This window comes from Sturnus vulgaris, chromosome 2 (genome assembly GCF_052056855.1).
Source record: "Sturnus vulgaris isolate bStuVul1 chromosome 2, bStuVul1.hap1, whole genome shotgun sequence".
Lineage (NCBI taxonomy): Eukaryota > Metazoa > Chordata > Aves > Passeriformes > Sturnidae > Sturnus > Sturnus vulgaris.
The window spans coordinates 68,848,809-68,869,709 of NC_142244.1; the positions used below are offsets into that span (position 1 = coordinate 68,848,809).

The following is a 20,901-nucleotide window of genomic DNA, read 5'->3' on the forward strand; positions in this document are numbered from 1 at the left end:
CGTCTGTGGGTATGCTTTTACTGGAAAAGAATGTTTTAATAAGAAATTACCATGTTGTATCAAAATGGAAAATTTCACTGGAGTTTCTTCTCTTCTTCAAAAGACAGGAATGTTTGGATTCATGTGATTTTATTTCAGTGTTAACAGTCACCTCAGGATCCTTTGTACTCACAATGAAAATGTCTCCACATTCAGGGCAGGATTCATCTGACCTACTTTGAGCAGATATATTTAATCAGTGTAATCCTGCTGTCAACGACCCAAAAAAAAAGAGTTCATGAAAGCATGAAAGTGTTCATGCCAGTGCCTTGGCAATAGCAAAACGCCATCCTAATAATCATCAAAAGCAATCCTCATTACAACCAGGAGGGAAGGAGCAATCAGTGCTGAGAAAACTGAGCTACTTAGATATATTTTCCATTTATAACATAGTTCTCAAAATGAAAAATTACAGATTTTGATGCTTGTATGTCTATATGGTACAATGACTTAAGGGAAAATAAAGAAATGCTCTTGAGGTATTCTCACTCATTTACGGCTACAGTTCAGAAGTCATTATTAATAAAAAAACACATAGAAAATACATTTTTATTTTAAGGTAAATCCCATTGTATGATAGCTGATAGCAGGACACTAATTCCAAAACATGTTTTCTCATCTGCCTATGATCAGACTCTTCTGTCATTTACCTGAGGGATATAGAGTGGGAAATTAAACTCTGGTTAACTCTGTGCTCCCTCTGGATTAGGTAAAGTGTTCTGCTATGCCATGCATCAAATATTTGAGTCCTTCAGTGGAGACTACAGGTACTTAATATTATACACACACATTTTCAAAGCTTTCTCATTGCCATTCCCACATTTGTTCCAATTTTGTGACATTACTGCAACTAGAGGAAGATTGTAGCCAACCCAAGTTGGAAAAACTTTGCAAAATAACAGTGGTCTCTGTGTGTCTACATCAAAGTAAGCCTATGTTTATTATTTTTGTTTTAAGACATTACCCAAATGCTGTAAATCCAGACTAAATTATTACAATGCTAGACAATACACAAACATTCCCTGCCCCAAGGAACTTACACACAGGAACACAAACACAGGAAAAATACCGATAAGGATTAGATAAGGATTAATTCTTTCTTTTTGACCATTCAACTATGTGGTTGAAGAACTCATAAACTATGAGTTTTAAATTAAATTTATGTTCAAGTTACTTACAGTGTCATTTTTCTTCTTCTCCATTACTGATTTGTTGTAAATGCTATGATGGCATTCCCAGAATTGCCAGGGAATTATCTTTGAAGCAATATTTTATGACCCGCTTCTTCAGTGCTCAAAAACATACGCAAGAGAGATGTAATCAAACTCATAAAAATACCTTAATTGTTCATTCATTCAAATGACCTTTGAGATCTTCAAAATGAGGTTCAGGTGCTTGCCTACTATTGGATCTGCTTACAGCAAATACCATGGAAAGCTTTTCAGGTGTATGTTGTGGGTTTTGGTCTGTTTTCAAGTGCTTCTTACAAAAGTAGGCTTGTGCTTAAGAGAAGACAAATTACTTGGTGTTAGAAAGAGAAGATCCAAGCAATTGAGAGTTGTAGAAAAGATTTCCGTTCTTTAAAAAGGGCACCCAATTGTAACCAAATCATTTAATTTCTGAAAGGAGGTGCAAATAAAACAGTAATTTTAAGGGAAAAAAAATCCTAGGAAAAAAATGAAAATGGAAACAATGGAAAGTTTTCCTGGGTACAGAAACTAGTGGATAGGAGAAATATCAGTGTGGGAGAGGAGTGCTTTCAGCAGGAAAAAATCTGGGGCTGGAAAAGGAAAGTTTGCCTCTTTTTTTCACCTGGTCCCCAGGGAGAAGGTCTCTGTCAGCCTTGCAGACCTAGTCCCTCACTGCCACTGGTGGTTCCTTCTTCCATTCCTCCAAGCCATATATTTTGTGGTTTGGAGGACAGTGGCAGTGAGCCTGAGATGTCTCTACAAGGACAAAAAGGGGACAGAGAGTGATGGCAGTGCGGGTCTGAGCCGCGAGGAGCCCGAGCCCCAGCAGAGCTGGGCAGAGTGGTGCCGGAGCCGATGCCGGTGCCAGAGGCAGCTGTGTGCAGTCAAACCACTGGAGTGGAGTGGCCCGAGGTGCTGGCATGGTGCAACAGGGATAATTGAGCTTTCCAAGGATTTTGCTTGCCCTAGGTCCTTGTTGGATTTTTTTGGACTGGGAAGGGAGAGGACATTAAGCCACAGAAACACTTGTTCGCCCTGTTGGGAAGAATGTTTGTTTGTTCAGTGGTGAATACACTTTTGTGCAGAAATGACCACAAAATGTGCATCTTTTCACACTTTTTGTTGTTAATATTATTGGGATTATTGCAATTTTCAGTAAGTTGCTGTTTCAACTTTTAATCTTTACTAGTGTTCCTCCATTACCAGAAGGAGTGGAGGGAAAGGGAGCAGCTTGAGTGGGTTTAATTTTTTAGCTCAGTTTTAAAAATAGCACAAAAAGCTGCGTTAAATACAATGACCTTTTAAAGTCAATGGCTATTTCCTTTGTTTCCTTTGTTTTCTTGATCCTTTTTACCTTTTTACAGAAGTATTTGGGCAGAGTAGATTGGCTGGATTTCTATTGGAACAAAAGGAAAATTCCTCAAAACCACAAAGCATAACAGACTTCATAAGACTTTGCTAATTCAAATAAATACTTTTCTTATTCTGAAGCATATTTCTCTACTCTCACTTTCCTGGAAGTTATATAGCAGAATGTAGGCCTACTGCAGTCAATGAAGCTGGCAAATATGTATCAGACTTTATGAACTTTATGCAATACCCTCTTTTTCTCTTCTCAGACATATATGAGAAGGAATTGTCCTTCTGTCCGTATTAAAGATGTGACATACCCTGAGATCTGTACTTCACGTGTCTGTGTTGCTCAGCCAATCATCCTGTAATTCAGAAGTGGCAAGATCACCTTTGCTCTGAGACTAACCACAGGCATTCTACACATCTGCAGAACATTTTACATGATGTCAGGTCAGACCTCCTGGGAAGGACCTGCCCAACATTAATGGTGCAATGTTGCTGCAAGGGCTGATAGAAGACAGTGAAGATCTCTGCACTGTGTTCAGCACCACCAGCCTCATTCACAGAACAGAAACAGACCTGGGTACATGCAGGCAGGTGAATAAGCTTCATCCTTCTCCTCAGCCAAGTATTGGAGTTCAAATGCAGACCTTCACTGAAGAATTTTTGACAAAAAAACACTGCATTGATCCCACGCCTGACTCACTCTAAGATGTATGACCACCTTCCTAAATAAAACAACTCTAGGACAAAACTTGAGTAATGCCAGTCTGCTCTGTGTCTTCATTGTTTAGCTGTTGGCTCCTTCTCTGGTTCTATTGCGGTCTGCTCCAAGAAGTTCCCCTCAAAATAACACCCAAGCAGAGAATAGGGAATAGGTAATCTTAGGGATATCTCTCAAAAGACTGTCCAGGATAAGTCTATCTCATATGGGGCTCTCTCCAGCCATAGTTGTTCTTCAGCTTTATCCCCAGGGGACTTTGCACCTTCAGCAATGCTCTCACACCCCATCCAATAAAATATAGCACAGTTTCTTCAGTTTCCTACTCTGGGAAAATGAGCCACTTCACTGAGCTGCAGCAAAGCCCTTGCACTGTTTAAAACAGTTTAAGCTGTCAAGACATACAAAACACAAGGATTAGTGTCAGACCAATAGGAGCACCACACCAGGTAGGGAGGAACTCCAGAACAGAGTGCTCCATGGTGTGGACACAACACATTTGCTTATCCTAAGTACTATAGTTACAAGAGTCTTCAGTCTGTTTGTCTGCTGGGATGGGTATAGGTTCTTTGGCTTATTTTACTTAGCAGTATTGATCTAACCAGACTGTGAATCGGGCACTTCAGTTTTGAACATCGTTGATAAAGGATATCCTGAACCGCTAAAATAATGTAGGAAAGAAAGCCCAAGCTCATATGACTTTTCTATGCAGGAAGCAGAAGAAGGCAGAATAATCGGAGCTGGAATTCACAAAGAGTGTCACTGCTTTAGGCAATATTCACAGAATAGGAGATGGCATGCACTAGTAAGCAGAAAGAGCACTCAGAAGGCCTGCACCACAACTGTGCTTCTTCTTCCACTGTGGATTCTGTGTTAATGTTTTCCTTTCCTTCTCATTTGAAAGCAAAGAGGACAAACTACTCAGTAGCATCACGTAACTCTTCCTATCTAATAAAGGCACTGCACAGTATCTTTATGCCTTTTTTGAGTAATGTGTGTACTATCTCTGAGAATTATGAAATTACCATTTCAACAGAATTCAACGCTGCTGCCATGAAAAGTTTGTAAGCGTGACAGTTCATGCTGAAATTAATGCAAATGGCTTTTGTGTTTGTTTTGGAGATCTCTCTATCTTAATTAATATATCAAAGTTTGGTGATTGTTGCATCCATCAGGCATTCCTCAGTGCTTTTCAAACCTTCAGAGAAGTCTAACAACATAACTAACTTAAAATTTAAGTCATTAAGGTGGGAACATGTAAGGAAAAACACATTTTGAGCTATAAGTATTGAAAAAGTGTTTTAAGTAAATGGAAGTAAATAAATAAATAAATAAGAAGATTTTGTTTCAAATAAAAAAAATAATACATTCCAAAAAACCAAATCATAATAATTCCACAAGTAGTGGATTACTGCCAAAAATCTTTTAGCTCTTGTTGGCAAAAGATAATAATGATGAAATTGCGATTAGAAAGAGACGAATTTCACTGTAAGGTTTTATTGGTGGACTTACGCCAGCAATTGGCCAATTGAAAGTACTTCATCAGCAGCAACATTCAGTATTCCAAAACCACTTGAAACAAAAATAGCTCTCCGTATGGAAGAGAATAATTCTGACACCACAGGTGCTGGATTGTAAATTTGTGTTTTTTGTGAATAAAGAATTAGTGACAACCCTCCTTATCCAAGAGAGACAATCCTGATCCTATAGGTAATACTGTGTCATAATGCCACTCATAGACATACCTAAGCAAGTTTGTAATTGACTGGCTGGTGTATAATTAGCTTTTTGTCATACAGAGCTCAACACTGGCTGTAAAACTGACCAGGAGCCTGCATAAGTGAGTTTCTAGCCCGTAGCCAGAGACTGCAGTGAAGTACTTGTCTGAGAGCTGCAAGACAAACAAGGGTGGAAATAAAAATTCTGGTTTACAGGAAGACTGTTTAGAAGGCACATAACCTTCTGAAGATGCAATTGTTTAATCCAATGAGGGAAGCCAGGATTCTCATAGAACATAAATATCATTCTGCAAAATTTCTTAGAATTTTAGTGTATATCCATCTCTATCATGGTTGTTCTAGAAATTCAGTGTACAAAATCCACTTCTAAATAAAGCAGTGAGTGCCTAGAAATGCTCCTATGCCAGTTAAAGTAGTCTCTGACAAGATTGGCTAATAGAGCAAGCAACTTACAAATAGGATTTTATTTTAAGTGTAAGGGACCATTTCCAAAGGACTGCTTGCAAACATCAAGACTCCTTGGGAGAAAATCCCTACCTCCATCTTCTTAGCACAGATATGGCTGTTCCCTGCTAGACAGCCGGGGAACTTTACTAGATGGTCATAACCTGGACTGGACTAGAGTAAAAGGTCACCTAAGAAGTTTGTGCCAGAGCCAGTGATTATGCCATATCTTAGACTACCTACCTCAAAAATATTAATTATACAATAAAATCAAAATAAAATTACTTCCAAAAGTACAGCAATTTTTAATACTATTCTCCAACCGTTAGAATAAAAGGGAAAATGTAGACAGTACATGCAGAAGACACACAAAGAAAGGCCTTGTGATTAATAGAGAAACATTGCGTAAAGAAGTTTCAAAATACCATTTCTACAGGTGCACTTATCACAGACAAGGAGGGTAGAATGAAAATAGAAAACGTTGGAATCCATTTATTTAAGTGCCTGCAGTTATCATTTCAAGGCAAATGAAGCAATAATAAATACAGAGCATTTGAAAGAAAGATAATCTGATTCCACCTCATTTTAATAAGCAGTAATCACAAAAATCAATGCGGGCACATTGGATCTGCTTTTCTATTAGTTTTCCTATTACTGTTCTCTCTTTCTGTTCTTTCACCTCCCTTTTCTATCTAATACTTAATGGAATGATCTGTAGTCCCTATTGTTTTACTGTCTGAAGTTTTGTCTTTATTTTTCTTTCATAAGCTGGGTTTTAAACTTAAAAATTAATTTCCTCACTTGAATTATCAATACTACCAGTCCTAACACCTAGCAGACAGTATATCTCTTAATTTGTTTTCTTTTTGTAATCAATAGGTCAGTACTGCTTCTTGCTAATTTTAATCAGTATTAGGGTGACTGAGAAGGATGATGCTTCCCACCACGAAGTCTGGGAAGGAGAAACCGGATCAGTAAAAAAAGTCAGATAAGTTTATTTTGAAAGTATTATCTGTCACCAGTCCATTTAAAAATGCCGCTAAGTATGTATAAGGTCAAATCTTACAGATATTTAGCAAAAACATTATTATTTTTCCAGGCAATAGAAAAAGTTAGCAAAATCAACATTTTTTGGAAAGTACAAATACTGTCTTCTCATACAAACATGATTTTATATCAGAGAACCACTGATCTTTAAGCACATTACAAATATTTAGAGAAATTATGAAAAAAAAATTAGTCTTATTTAATGCACATTTTTTATACGAATGTAGAAACGAGGAAAAAATTGGCCACTGGGTAGAAAATAACACTAGAATAAAATTATAAACAGTTATTTTCAGTCAAATAGGTTTCTGATTTAAAGAGTGAGCTAGGTGTCTCCAGAAGAAATTTGTTGCATCCTGAAGCAGATGCTTAAGTAGGAATGATTGAATCATCTTCTGGACATGTCTGTCTCTCTCTCTTTACTACAGAGGACGCAGTTCTTGATATTTCCTCTTATACAGATTGAGCCATGTAGGCGAATCCTATTCTACAGAACAGAAGTAGGATATAGGAACAACAAATAAAGTGAAGGATGATAATTTGCCCTCTCAGCCACTGGCCCATAAGAGGGTTTTCCTGGAAATTGCACAGGATACTTCTCCTTGTGTCAGGTAACAAGTGTCCTAAGGCCATTGCAAACCTGAATATTCCTTAAGAAAATACATCTGGGACAGCTCAGAGTCGTTTTAACCTTAAATCTACCTTTGTAGCTAACATATTCATTTTCACATTATTTACTATGATGTTACCAGAGGATGAGGTAAAAATGGGAACTATATGTTCTGGACACTGTACAAAATAGCAAATGGATCTTCTCCAAAGGACTTTCAGTCTTAGTAATAGATGGACAAAATGAGGAAAAGGGTTACGACCCACAAACGAAGCCAAGAATAATATTAATTCCTAAACTTACTTGATGGAATTTTTTTTTTTTTGCTTTAGCTGAAAGAGAAGAGTCTAAAATACAAGCAGACTAGAATGGGAAAAAAAGTTTGGTGGAAACCATTCAATGAAAACACTAAGAATGGTTGAATAGAAATGCTGACTTGGTTTAGAAAAGCAACTCCACACCAAGACATTTTGTGACCCACTGGCTCATCTATTTGTTTGATTACTTTTTAAAATTATTTCCTGTAAGTTATGTGAAAGTATTGAAAAAGAATGACAACAGAGATTTGAGTGCCCCCAGAATATTTGTCAGAGATTTTCCCGATAAACACCTCCATTTAAAAGGAGATCTAGATGAGGATGACACAAATGAGCCCCACTGTACATAGCCATTAGTGCAAAACTTTGAGTTTCATGTGTCTTTGTAGCTGCATCAGATTCAACTTCTATATGTTAGTTTGTACTCCATGCTGATATTTCAACAAATGACCTGAATCACAGCTGTGGTAGGCAGATTTCTACATATAAATTAACACTGTTAATGTCAAGTAGTCAAGGTTCAGCGCTGACCATCATTTTATATTATGTCATGTAAGGACTGCAAATATCATGTCCCTATGTTGCCTGTTTTTACTGACAACCAAGCATCCTAAACACTGTAGCATTTTGTCAGTTCAGCAGATCCAAAGCCATCCATCACTGCTGCTATTTCTGTCATACACATTTAACTTCAGCATCAGCCAGCAGTCTGCAGTCTTGGTTACTGATCAGTATCATCACAACTGTCAGATGGGGAGAGAATTCTTTCTCTCTCCAAAAGTAGGTTCATGTAATGTTTGATATAGATACTTTGCTTAACAAGTTTTCTGAGCCATGTTTGATATTTGAGTATGGGAATGTTTCCATTGTGATCTTTCATAATTTATTTACATTTGTAACATCTTTGTGAACATTTTAGGCATCAATATTGACTGTTCCAAGGATGTATGTTTTCTTCTTCCCAACAGCCACAGTCTGAAACCCACGAGCTTCCAAGTATCAAGGGAAGGGGTTCAAGAAATCCTACAGTCTTAAACACAGCTGATTTCAAAGATATGTAATAAAACTAAGGAAATTTCATTGAAGTATTGATATGACAGTTTATTTTGATTTCAAAGTAAAGATTTTTTTTTTTCATTTTTCTGTGAAGATGAATGAAAGATTAAGGGAAGTACCCAAAGAAAGGATAAAATCCCATTGATCTCAGATTGTGATGTAGTAATATTCTGGAATAAGGTAGAAACACTCTGATTAACAAATAGTTTGAACTACTGCTTATCTTTTATCTTTTTACAAAAGCGTCCTCTTCAAACTCTTCTGAAAGCAATCAAATGAAATTTTAAAAGGGAGGACTGTCTCAGATCACAGATCAACTGGACTTATTTACAGAGGTAACTTTAAATTAAGGCAAAAAACTCTCAGGGACTAGGGTGGTTCTCCTGCAGCAGTATGATGACACAAAATCTGAGCATTATAATCTTCACATATTAAAAAATAAAAATGTTATCTAATATCTTGTGATTTAAATAAGTGTAATGATTTAAGAGTTTCTTCTCGTCATTGACAACACAATTTTTTTCTTTTAATAGTTGAATTCTTGCAAGTGAAAATTTATTCAAATAATCCAGTCATTTACAACCTTTGTCGTAACATCAGCAACAATAATTCCAATTGGAATTATTGTCAATGTTGCAAATGAAACAGTGATATGGCCCATACCTGAAGAACCTGTGTGTATGTGTGCATGTATGGATGCATACATCCAGGCACAAATCAATACTGCATAATCATAGATATTTGAAATTTGGAGCAAAAAGCAAAAAAGCACACATCATGAATACTGAAGACTTAGCTTCTTAACTACGGTTAGGTCAAACAAGTAATGAAGATGACTGCTCACTAGACAGATATATTTATTTACTGTATATATGCATCTCATAAATTGTTGATATTTTTCTTTTTTTATACGATAACAGAATTTAATTATACGTTAAATATATTTAATATAATAATATAATTTAAATTTTTCTTATGTTCTTCATTACAACCTTGGAGAAGTCGAGAACTATTAATTTTCTTAGTAGACAGCTATTACTTCTTAGTAGCGTGATTGGACTGTGATATTTGCCATTTTAAAAAATCATTAATACAAGCTGAAAATGAAAGAAACTAGGGAAATAAAATGAAATTACTTCAGATCCCTGCATTTCTCTCCCTAGATTCATTTTTTAATATGGTAAAATATAAAATTATTTTCAAAGAAAAATAATAGGAAAAAGTCCCTGAATCCTTCTTCATAGTTACTTCTAATGCTATAATAATTAACTCTAAAATAATGGTGCATTAGTTAATCACCATATTGCAATGGAATTTCCATGGATACACATATAATGTGGATATTAATAATAGGCTAGTTCATCATAATTCATCTTTTAACAATTAATATGAAGTGAATGAATGAATGACCGATTAGTCATTTATTAGCAAAGGAAGATGTGCAATTATGTCCTTTCTGTACTAAACACTTTTTGTTAAAAGATATTTTTCGTCTATAGTAACAGAAAAGATGATAGGAAAAGGTTAATGCCATGAATACTCCTTTTTCAAATCGCCATCAGCTCTATTGGTACATATGAGAATACTGTAAGAGTTGTCACTTGTTTTAATTAGAAAGCAAAATTATTCATATGAAATAAGATGGACTCAATAGAGAGTGAAAAGCATACTTTTATACATTAAACTGAATTATTCCATTTGCCTTTTTTTCCCCCCCAAAAAATAGTGAAGTGGTTGGACTGGAAACCTGACAAACAGCTCATAGAAAGCAGTGCATACATGGTAGTTCTGATATTATTCCCCCAAAACCTGAATTATTTTAGGGCAGTTAGAAAATGTAAGTTATATAATTAATTGTTCTAATTGTCTAATATATGCAGGGCCATAGAAGGCCATAGGTGGCTAGGGTAGGCTTTAGTTAGAATGCAGGTTTTTGCGATCCATATTTTAGTACTAAAATCTATGTTTATCCACTGCTTAGCCTGGCTGCTCCACCCAGAGCTCAGGGCAGCTGATTGGGGAAAATTTACAGCTACACATGAAGGATACATCCGAGCTTCACACCAGTCTATTAATGCTGGTCTATTTATTGGAAGGAGTTGAATGCTAATATAACTGACCTCTGTGAATTACCTTAGTTGTGGGAACACTTCAGTGGAGAGGAAGCATTTCTACATCACTGCCTTGAGTGTCTTCCTGCTCTGGGAGTACCTAGCCTACTTGTCAGTATAGTTTGAGCAAAAAATGACTCCAGTGCTCTTCTTTTCACCTCTCCCAATGTCAATGTGTCTCATGGAGAACAGAGCTCTTACATATAAATAGCTCTTTTAATTTTTCTCTTCATTTCATATGCATACGGATAAAATAATTATATAAATCTGAATTTGTTTCTTTACTTTTAATCTTTGATAATAACAAGAAAAAATCTTTTGGGAAGTCATTTTAACCAGAGAAATTTCAAGTTCATCAAGGAAGTATATGTCCTGACAAGCAGAAACATTTGCACAGCAGCTTTTATAAATGTTTCAGCTTTGTGTGCATTCTGATACTAATAAGGAAGACAGTACTTCTGTGCAGGAGACTATAATATGCATCTTATGACCATATTTTTCTCCTTCAGCTTTTACAGGAGACAATATTCAGATTATTTATGAGTAGATAATTAATATTTACATTAATATATTTTAGTCTTATTTAAATAAATCAAGTGTCACAGTTCAATTTTCTAACAGTGACACAAGTTCCCCAGTGAGAAGAGGAATATGTTGACATTGACCTCAATGTTCAAATTGCCATGATACAGTCATAAAAAGTTAGAAAAATAATTTAAAAAATAAACAAATCTTTCTTTTTTTTCCTTTTTAATTTTTTTTGCTTGCTTCTTGTTGCTCTAGGATATGTCCCATCTGGTCCATATTTAGATGAATGATTATGTATGTCACTCAGTACCATGAAAAGAACCCTAGTAATTTCATTTGGTGTTTACTTTCCAAAGATGAATCACAGTTCTCAGCAATGGCTAGGGAATAGTGCCATGGAAGAAGAAATGTGTGTGTAGTTTATTTTCTGAAGTGTCTAATATGCTCTGTTTCATCTGAGCAAAAGCTAGAAAAATAGCAATTATGCAATGAGAAAAAGAAAACTGATAAACAACATAGAAGGAAAAGGAATCTGATGTATGTATATTAGAATAGTATTGAGTTTGCTTCAACAGCATTAGTCCATTTTTGACAGGTGAAGTATCATACTATCTATAAAAGTGCAATTGCTATTAATAATATCTTATATTCTTAGAGAAACTTCAATCTCAAGAACTCACATGAGCTTTATTAAGGCCAATTTATAGAATGACAAACTAAACTTTATAGAACTAAAATTTGCAAAATAATTTCCTATTTACCTGGTGATAATTTTTATTACTCCAGTAGCATAAACCAGTGTATGCCTTATCTGGAAATCAGTCCAGAAAAAGGCTGCAGAAGCAGAACAATCCAGTCTGTATTCTACATGAAATTTCAGGACTTTGGTTTCCAGCTCAAGTTTCTGTGGGACATTTAGGGATCGTGCATGCATTTCAGGAGCAAAGCCAGCTGCTCCTTTGTCACTAGGAGAATTTGGAAGGTATTAAGGATAGCCAGAATGACTGGAGAATGGTGAGCAAAGGGTAGGGTGAATTATTAACCCTAATTATCTTCAAATGTCTTAGTGAAGGTGTCAAGTACAGATCCCCTTTCACTGATAAGAACAGAAGCATAGGAGAGTCTGTGGATCATCCTGAGCTCTTTCACACACTGATCTTATCTGGTCACATCCAGGACAGCGTTTATTCAGACAGCTCAGAAGTGGTTTTTCATCTATTTAGGCATATAGTATGATTTTCCTGGTTGCAAACACTGAGGTAATAATTTAAAGCACGTCTTTAGTACCTCTGTGCTGTGTCCAGCTTTATGTGTCCTTTTCCAAGTCACTCTGTCAAATTTCCCAGGGAAATTGACAGTTAGCTCTTGGAGGTGATAAAATATGAGTCGACAAAGTCATCAGTGTTTGTGAGAAAAAGGTACTCAAGACAGACAGCAGTCTTACACAGACTATTATTATTTCAGTCAAACTTCTGGAATGCTTTGTGAATGGAAAGAGCAGTGAGGCAGCCTTGTCTTGAATTTTCTATTCTTTGTCAGTTCCCCTCTTTTTTTTGGTGTACAGATGCCCAGTCAGGTTTATCCTAGCAATTTTGAGGATTTCTGTCTGTTGGTACCAAAATTCTGTGTAAAATCTGAACGTATTTTCAGTGTAATCAGAGCAAAACTGAGAATTTAGGATTTTCAAAGACAAGAAAAATGGCTATATTAGGAACACTTAACCAAAATCTAAGATAAACTTTTCATGTGAGTGGGATGTCCTAGTTCTATCTATATTACTATAGCAACCAGCTAATTATTCCACTCCTCCTCCACTGCCCTTGTAAGCATGGAACCTTTTTTTTTTTCTTTTAGGATCTTTTCACCATCCAAGATATGTGGAGAGGTGATGGTGCAAACTTCTTGTTCTGAACTATTTTTGCAAACTGAAATTTCCCTTAAATCTTCATCATAAAGCAAATCAAAGGGTTTACAGATAAAAGAGACAAATCTGTTTGTTTTTTGGAGTACACGCTTAGAATGCTTTTTAAGATATTGCCTGAACTGGTAATGGTAATGACAGTAATGTACCTCCTGATTTTGCACAGAGCTTCATTTTTGCATCCCATTTTCAAAATCCTCAGGATTTTGAATGCCAGTGTTATCAGAAAAAGCAATAGTAATTTCAAATTTCCTTTTTTTAAATCAAAAGAAGGTTTGTTCTTTTATTCCCTCACTTTTTTGGAGTGGGAGAAAAAACCAGACTGAAAAAACAATAACCCCCCCACCAAAACCCCTCAAATCCACAACTCTTACCCCCTGTTGTGGATTTAGTGGAGGAAAGAGAAGGTGTTAGTGGGATTGACTGTTCCCTGGGAATTAGCTGCCTCTGCGGTTACCTGCAGAGCAGCTCTGCCTGGCACAGAGGTGACCTGCTAGGGCAGCAGAACCCACATGGCACTGCTCCTGGCCTGCCTGCACTGCACCCTTCAAAACTGCCCTGAGAAAAGAGTGCAGATGTTCTTAATGAGATATGTTTGGCATCCTGTGTGTACACAAGGAAGCAGAAAACTATGCAGCTTCCTGCTATCAATCGACAGGCAGCCTTGATAAAGCTACTGCAGAGAGGCTGGCTTACCCAGGCCTGCTCAGTGTCATAGAAGTGAAAGCCATTTTGTCACTGACTCTTTGTGAGCTCCCTTTAGAAGTCTTTTGGGACAAGATTGCTTCTTTTAATTTATTTTTATTAGCAGTTAAACTTGCGAAATATGATCAGATTTCCTCTTGATCAACTGCTTGGTGGACAGTTTCAATTTATTTTTCTTAAATATGAGTCACTGCAAAATATGATAAATAGAGTTAAGAATTGTATCTACCTGGAATAAATCAGAATTTAGCTTAAGATATAATTGTGTTTATGAAGAATTTCAAAATTATCCAACAGAACGAAGGGATTGCTGTTGCAATTCTCTAATTGGGAGCCCATATGGTTGACTGAGAGGTAGACAAGGAAAAGGAAAAGGAGTCTTGACTGAGAAATTGCCCTTTCTTTCCCCTTCCAGGCTCCCACTGGGGAAAGAGGAGAGGGAAAGGGAATACATACCCTATGTCTTATTTACATATAAGACTGGTGTTTGTTGGACAACATCCCTCCTCCTGGGATATCAATGTGAAGTGAGAAACAAATGTTCAATTGATTGTTTAACAGCCTTGTCTCTTCTCAGATGCCACTAACCAAAACGTGAAGCGAGAGCATAAATAGCACCAGAAAAGACTAAGTCATCTTCTACTTGTTGAAAAGGTCTAATATGTATTTACATTTTTTTTTTTTAGATTAAAATATTCAATCTTTTTCTCTCTATTGGATGCCACAAAGTAATAAGGTTCTCTCATTTACCAAGCTGACCTATCTGTTCCATGTGGGGCTCTAATTATAAGTCAGGGAGGGAGAGGAAAATGCTCTCCGTAGAAATTTGCTTCAGATTTTTTAATTTGGCTTTATAGATCTCTCTTATAATGCATTCCTGTGGTTTTGTTGGGTGAGATGATACTTAGTTTAAGAGTCTCATGCTAAGTTAGTGACATTTCCTTGAAGCTGACTGCCTCCCTGCACAGATAATGAAACATTTCATCAGCTTCCCCACAGGAAACTGATCTTAACTTTTAACCTTTTTTTTTTCCCCTGCTTGGACAAAGCAAAAAAGAAAACATCTTTAAAGTGTTTATTCAATCTAAACATTAGCTTGCATTTCTGAAAAGTTTCAGAGCTTTTGGCTTCACAGAATTCAGATTTGAAAGAGTAAAGGGTTTGAAATTCAGGGAAGGACAAGACAGTAACTGCTTCATGCTGCATTTGCACATGGGTAAAAACTGATTTCAGTGCTGTTGTTAATTATTTCCATGCTATCTGTAGATAGTTTTGCTTTCACCTAGTATTTACATGAAACGTTCTGTGATTCACTAGATTATATTGCTGTATCATTTGCTTCCTAATGTGAGTGGATCTCCATAAACAAATGGAACAATTTGATTAGTGGAAAGCTAGAGTTACATCCATGTAACGTAACAATTATATTTGGTACATGATGATGCATATATTTTATCAGCAAGAACTTTCCAATAAAGAGAATGTGTTTAAAAATCTACCTCATTGGCCAAACTGGTGGCTACCAGCTCAGTGAGTGTTGGTCAGTTTAGATTACCATAGCAGTTTCTTATGACCTTAAAATTTATTGATCCAGAGATTTATGCAGTCATAGATGATCTAGAAAACTCAACAAATTACTTTTACTCAGATGAGATATACTCATTCCTCGATCATACCAAGTAAATTAGAATGACTTAAATTAAAAATCCTTTATGTCAGTTTACTTTATAACTGCCCTGAACTGAATTTATGCCACAAAAGTAAAGGAAAGTAACTATGAGCAGACTTAAAGGTTGTCTTGATAGATTTCTTTCCCTCACCCTCCCTTGATGCATTGTATTTGTTTTTCTCCAGCTGTACTATTATTCACTGTTGAATTGACAGAGAGTGGCTGCTGGACTTGTAATTCTGGATGTTGGCTCTTTTTGTGTTCAGAGACAGAGTGAAAACAGACATAGCAGACAGGCACTTTGAGACCATTAAGACTTATATGTTCTATTTCCATCTTGGTTCTAATAATTATGAGATTATTATGTCATTCTTGTTATTCATCTGGCTTTTGACACTATAGTAGAGCTGCCACATTCTTACTAAAACCCAAGGTGTTCTTTTAGTTAATGACACGAAAGCAGTAACTATATAGTGTGCAGCTTCATTTCTATTGTTTCTGGTTTTTGTTGTTTGTTTTAGTAACTTTTGCAGTGTCTTATTCAGTCTGATTTTTTATTTCTTGATTTTTCATTTTTGACCTGCTAGGAATATTTTACAATTCTTCTGTTTACTTCTTGTTTTCTGCATTTTCTTGATATCTCTCTTAAAATATGTAGTCATGTCAGTAGGTCAAGCTTATTCTACTTCAAATTCATGAGCCTTCCCAAAGTGATACCAAGTCTTTTCCCTGTTTTCATCCCCTAAGTCTTCAGACCTATTGGTAGTACTAATATTTTTCTGAACTTTATGTGGGAAATATCTCCTATTGAAATCCTTGTTTTTACCGGTCCATTTTTATTTGTCTTTCAACTTAATTGACAGAATGAATTTATGATTACTTCACACACATTCTAGACCTGCTATTCTATCACATACTAATTAGTTTCAATTTTGCATGTAAAATAGAAAGACCTCTTGCTGATCCATTTGCTACTTGGTGAATAAATTTGCTAGCTATCATGTAAAAAAATGGCTGATATCTGGTGATATTTTCCAGTTTTGATACAGGAAATACATTTTTCTTATAATATAGCTATTGGTAATATTTATATCTCCAGCAAAGATCATACAGGTAAATCAGTTCATGCAAGCCTACAGCAAAACCCCAACAAATACCTGGTAGAATATATTTTTAACTTTTGCTTAAGTAAACTTTGAATAAATAAAATTGAATTATAAAATATTTATCAAGTGTTAATTAATCTTGGAAACTATGACACTTAATCTGTTCATTTCAGAACTTATCCATACATGCAAGATATATTTTATATATTTCAGAGTTGTGAGTCATGGGAAAGAGAAAACTGTCCTAAGCTAAGGTTTCAAAGTATTCCATAGCCTGGGTAATATTTTAAGACAGTCACTGCTGCTTTTCCTGTTAATAAAAGTATAGCTTCTTTGTGAAAAATGTAACATATGATCCAATATAAATAGAAAATCACCTGAAAGATCCCCGGTGCAGTCTCATCAAATGTGATAGGAACATATTTAGTGAGTTGTCAGCATTTTCAAATGACATTTAAGTTTTCATGTGACAAACTTAGAAAACTACTGAGTCCACAGAACAGAATTTGATAACCATTGCCTTGTCCTTTTGCTTGCAGCTTCAAACAAAATACTCAGTGCTAGTATGGATTTCATAAAAGCTTTATTGTTGTTTTCTTTTTGTTTAATAAGATGTTTAATAAGATGCACCTATTTTTCCAAATAAATACATACCGATTAACACAAATGCCAATGCTGTTTTAGGAATTGTCCTAGTTTCTTATGAGTTTGAATTTATCACAGCAATTTAGATAAAATTAATCTGGTTGTTTACAGACAAACTACAATCCCACAAAATATCCTGCATTCTTTTTGCTTTCTTTTTCCATCTCCAGAAAATAAACCTTATGCTTAACAATTGAGTTTATTTTTTATTGCTGTGCCCAAGGCAAAATCTCAGATTGGGGTTTGCAATCTCAGAAGACAGACAGATTTAATATATTTGTCACTACCTTGACAGGGGAAAAAATTGCTTAAATTCAGGTGTGAGAGATAAGCCTTTGTGTAACAGATGTAATCCTCACAATGAAATGTTTTTCAGACACTCAGTCGTCCACGTTCTGATTAGAAGACATGAACCTTTGTTCTAATTGGCCTAACTGTAGTCACTATTTTTATTCAGATACTTCAATTTTCCTTACATTACCCAGTTCAAGCCTCTGTGGATATTGTACCCTATTTACCAAATTCATGTATTTCTAAATAATTACAATATTTTTCTCAAACATAAAAATGCACTTTAAAAGACTGGAAATGGAAAGGATAACATTCTTAACCACAGTAAATGGCAGTAATAAAATGATAGCTGTAGGCTGATAAAAATGGAGTCTTTTTGAAGATCAAACATAGTGTCATATTCGTGAGTATCAGGTGAGGTGTCCAGGGCTTCAGTTTAGAAATACATCTGTAATTGTCTTTTGTCTTTACTTTCTAATTCATATTTAGGGGCTTTAAAGATCTGTTGTAACAGGACTCCTGTTACATTTAATAAGTGCCATGTTGATTGGCGTACTCTAAGTAGGCTTTTCAGTTTGCCTGTGGGGAAATTTAATATAAAAACATTCAACATTCTTTTATTAGTGTTTTTTACTATTCCCAGTCCCATCAGACCTTTGGTGCAAGCAGTGTATTATTGAAAAGCTTATCTGTAAGAAGTGAGCCAAGGGGAAATTCAGCCTTTATTAATATTGACATCATGTTCCTGCACAATGGTTGTCTAAAGAAACTTTTCAATTGGATTTCAACTGCTTTGATGCTGTATAAATGGAAACAACTGAATGCATGATTTAACAGAGAACAGTGAAAAACGTTGCAGCCTCTATGCTCTAACATAAAGCATGTGTTCAAAGATACTACGTGGCTGTATTCTGCAATGTTTTCAGTCAACTTTTAGTTAGGAAATCAGAAAAAAGAACTCCTTTGCTTCAAGACAGACTCCATTTAGAATGAAATTACTTTTTTGCATTTTTAACAATTAAGTCTTGTGATTTTAGGTCTTGGACCCTGGTCAAAGGATTCTAGACGTGTCACTCTTAAATACACTGTGCAAATTTGGCCTAATTGTTTAATGGACCAGATGTCCTGGCAAGGCAAAGATTTTAGAGGATTTGGAGTTAGGAAGCCTCATTTTCTAGACTAGGCTCTAGTTTCAACCAAAAATCCCTGAAAACTACACATTTCCTGACAGCAAATCTTTAAGACATCTAGCCATATATACTCTCTGCAATATTTTCATAAAGATACTCATACTATTACAAATTACAGGTGGAATACATACTGCATGCACCTGGTCAGCAGTGTTTTTTAATTTGAAAAGAGCAATGGAGAGATAGAAGATTCAATTGCATCTGAACAGGATAAGGGAGATCTAATCCAGTTATTTTCTCATGTTGAAGAAGAAAGGATGGAAGAGTTAAAACTGAATTCTCACACTGGCACAATGCATGGGCAGTGTGACCTACAACCCTTCTGCTGAAGGTAAGTCACTGTTCAATAATGAATTTAAGGTTTTCTGGGCCAGAGATAGAGGATGTAATAAAGCCTGACTCTATAGACAGCTCACTAAAGCGCTCATTCAGAAGTGCTTGGCCTCCCCAAATCTGTAGCTATTTCAATTCATTATTATCTAATAAATAGTGTCCTTAGTAGGCATTCTTTTTCATTTCAGGCTTGGGCCATTTTAGGTTCTTGTCCTGGCTTCTGCTGCAATAGATTTAATTTTCTTCATAGTAGGGGGTACAGCGCTCTGCTTTGGATTTGGTTTGAGAATAAAGGTGATAAGAAACTAATGGTTTAGTTGTTGCTGAGTCATGTTTATACTAAGATCTTTTCTCTCATCCCAGCCCACCAGAGAGGAGGCTGGGGGTGCACAAGAAGTTGAGAGGGAATGCAATCAGCACAGCTGACCCCAGCTGACCGAGGGGATACCCCACACCATACAGCTCAGCATACAAAGCTGGGGGAAGCAGGATGAAATGGGGAATGTTTGGAATGATGGCGTTTGTCTTCCCATGTCACCATTAGCTGTGGTAGAGCCCTGCTTTCCTGGAGAAGTCAGAACGCCTGTCTGCCCATGGGAAGAGGTGAATGAACTCCTTGTTCTACTTTGTTTGCATGCATGGCTTTTGCTTTACTTATTAAACTGTTTTTATCTCAACTCATGAGTTGCCTCATTATTTCTCTTTCAGTTCTCTCCCCTGTGCTGCCAGAGGAGAGTGAGCGAGCGGCTAAGATGTTGGCCAGAGTTAAACCATGGCATCTAAAATGTTTCTGTTTTTATCTCTTTTCTTTCTGTTAATAAGAACAATAGTGCTTGAAAAATCTGTCTTCCAAATAAGAGTTTTTCATTGTACTCCAAAAGGAAATGTTTTACACTGGTACCTCCTGGCAACTGTGTACATTGTAGCAGAGTAATCATAAATGCTTTGTCTCAAATGTTTTTTAAGTTTTCCCTGTATAAAATGTGTATCACTAAGGACTTCAGCTATGCATCATAGGTGAAGATCAGGTAGATGGTGGTATTGAGTGTTGCAGACACACAGGCAGGTTTTGATGGTGGGACCACATTATAAAATGTTTCCATTACAGTAAAAACAGGCCCATGAGGAAGGGCTGTTATTAGGTACTGAATATATTAAAGATTATTCTGTATGATTCACAGAGCTGGGTTTAGATGCTATTCCCTTCCCTCCTACTTACTTCTGCTGCTTTTTCATCGCAATAGCTTTTTCAGTGGTCTCATAAGATGGCCTCTGAGATGTGGTTGTCTCAGAACAGTCACATGCTTTGTGAAAAAATTAAGTACTTCATGTTCTGAATTTCAAAATATTTAAGAGATTATGTCATTGGGCCTAGGGGAAGTGGAGACCACTCAACATGATAAGCAATCTTTTCCTGACTTTAAACTTTTTTTTTGTTTAGTAGACTCACAAGTCTCTGAGTCAGGGTAATTTAAGCTAATGAAGAGTCCGAGAGGATAGCAACAAAATGAACAGGGCATCAAGGAATAGCAATAAAAATTATTAAGTCAGTTTAGTCTCATGAAGAGACAAAGCAATGATGACAACTGTAATTTATGCAACCTATACAATATGCCAGATACAGGACATGTCATGGGGCAAATTCAAAGGTAAAATATGAAGGACGTAGATGCAGTTCTGATGTTAGTTTTGATTCCTAGAAGTATTACGCTTCTCTAGAAGTATTACATAAATTGGTATCAATTGAGATATCCGCTGAGGTATTTGTAGGAGCTTCTAGCCTACAAGATAGAAAAAAAAGGAGGTATTTAAAAATCAAAAGAAAGATTGATCTTTTTTGTCTTCTTTTAGTCTTAATTTTGTTTTAACCTAGGTAATAAGAATGA

General features: G+C 36.0%; 2 long non-coding RNA genes across 3 annotated transcripts in view; both read left to right on the forward strand.

The window, feature by feature from the left end:
• LOC148224835 (uncharacterized) overlaps positions 1-20,901 on the forward strand; it is a 170,839-nt gene that overhangs the window by 40,007 nt on the left and 109,931 nt on the right. The window lies entirely within an intron of this gene.
• Positions 17,920-19,763, forward strand: LOC148224836 (uncharacterized). The gene is made up of 3 exons (XR_015801535.1): positions 17,920-19,013; positions 19,379-19,618; positions 19,724-19,763. It is a non-coding gene; the product is annotated as an uncharacterized LOC148224836 (long non-coding RNA).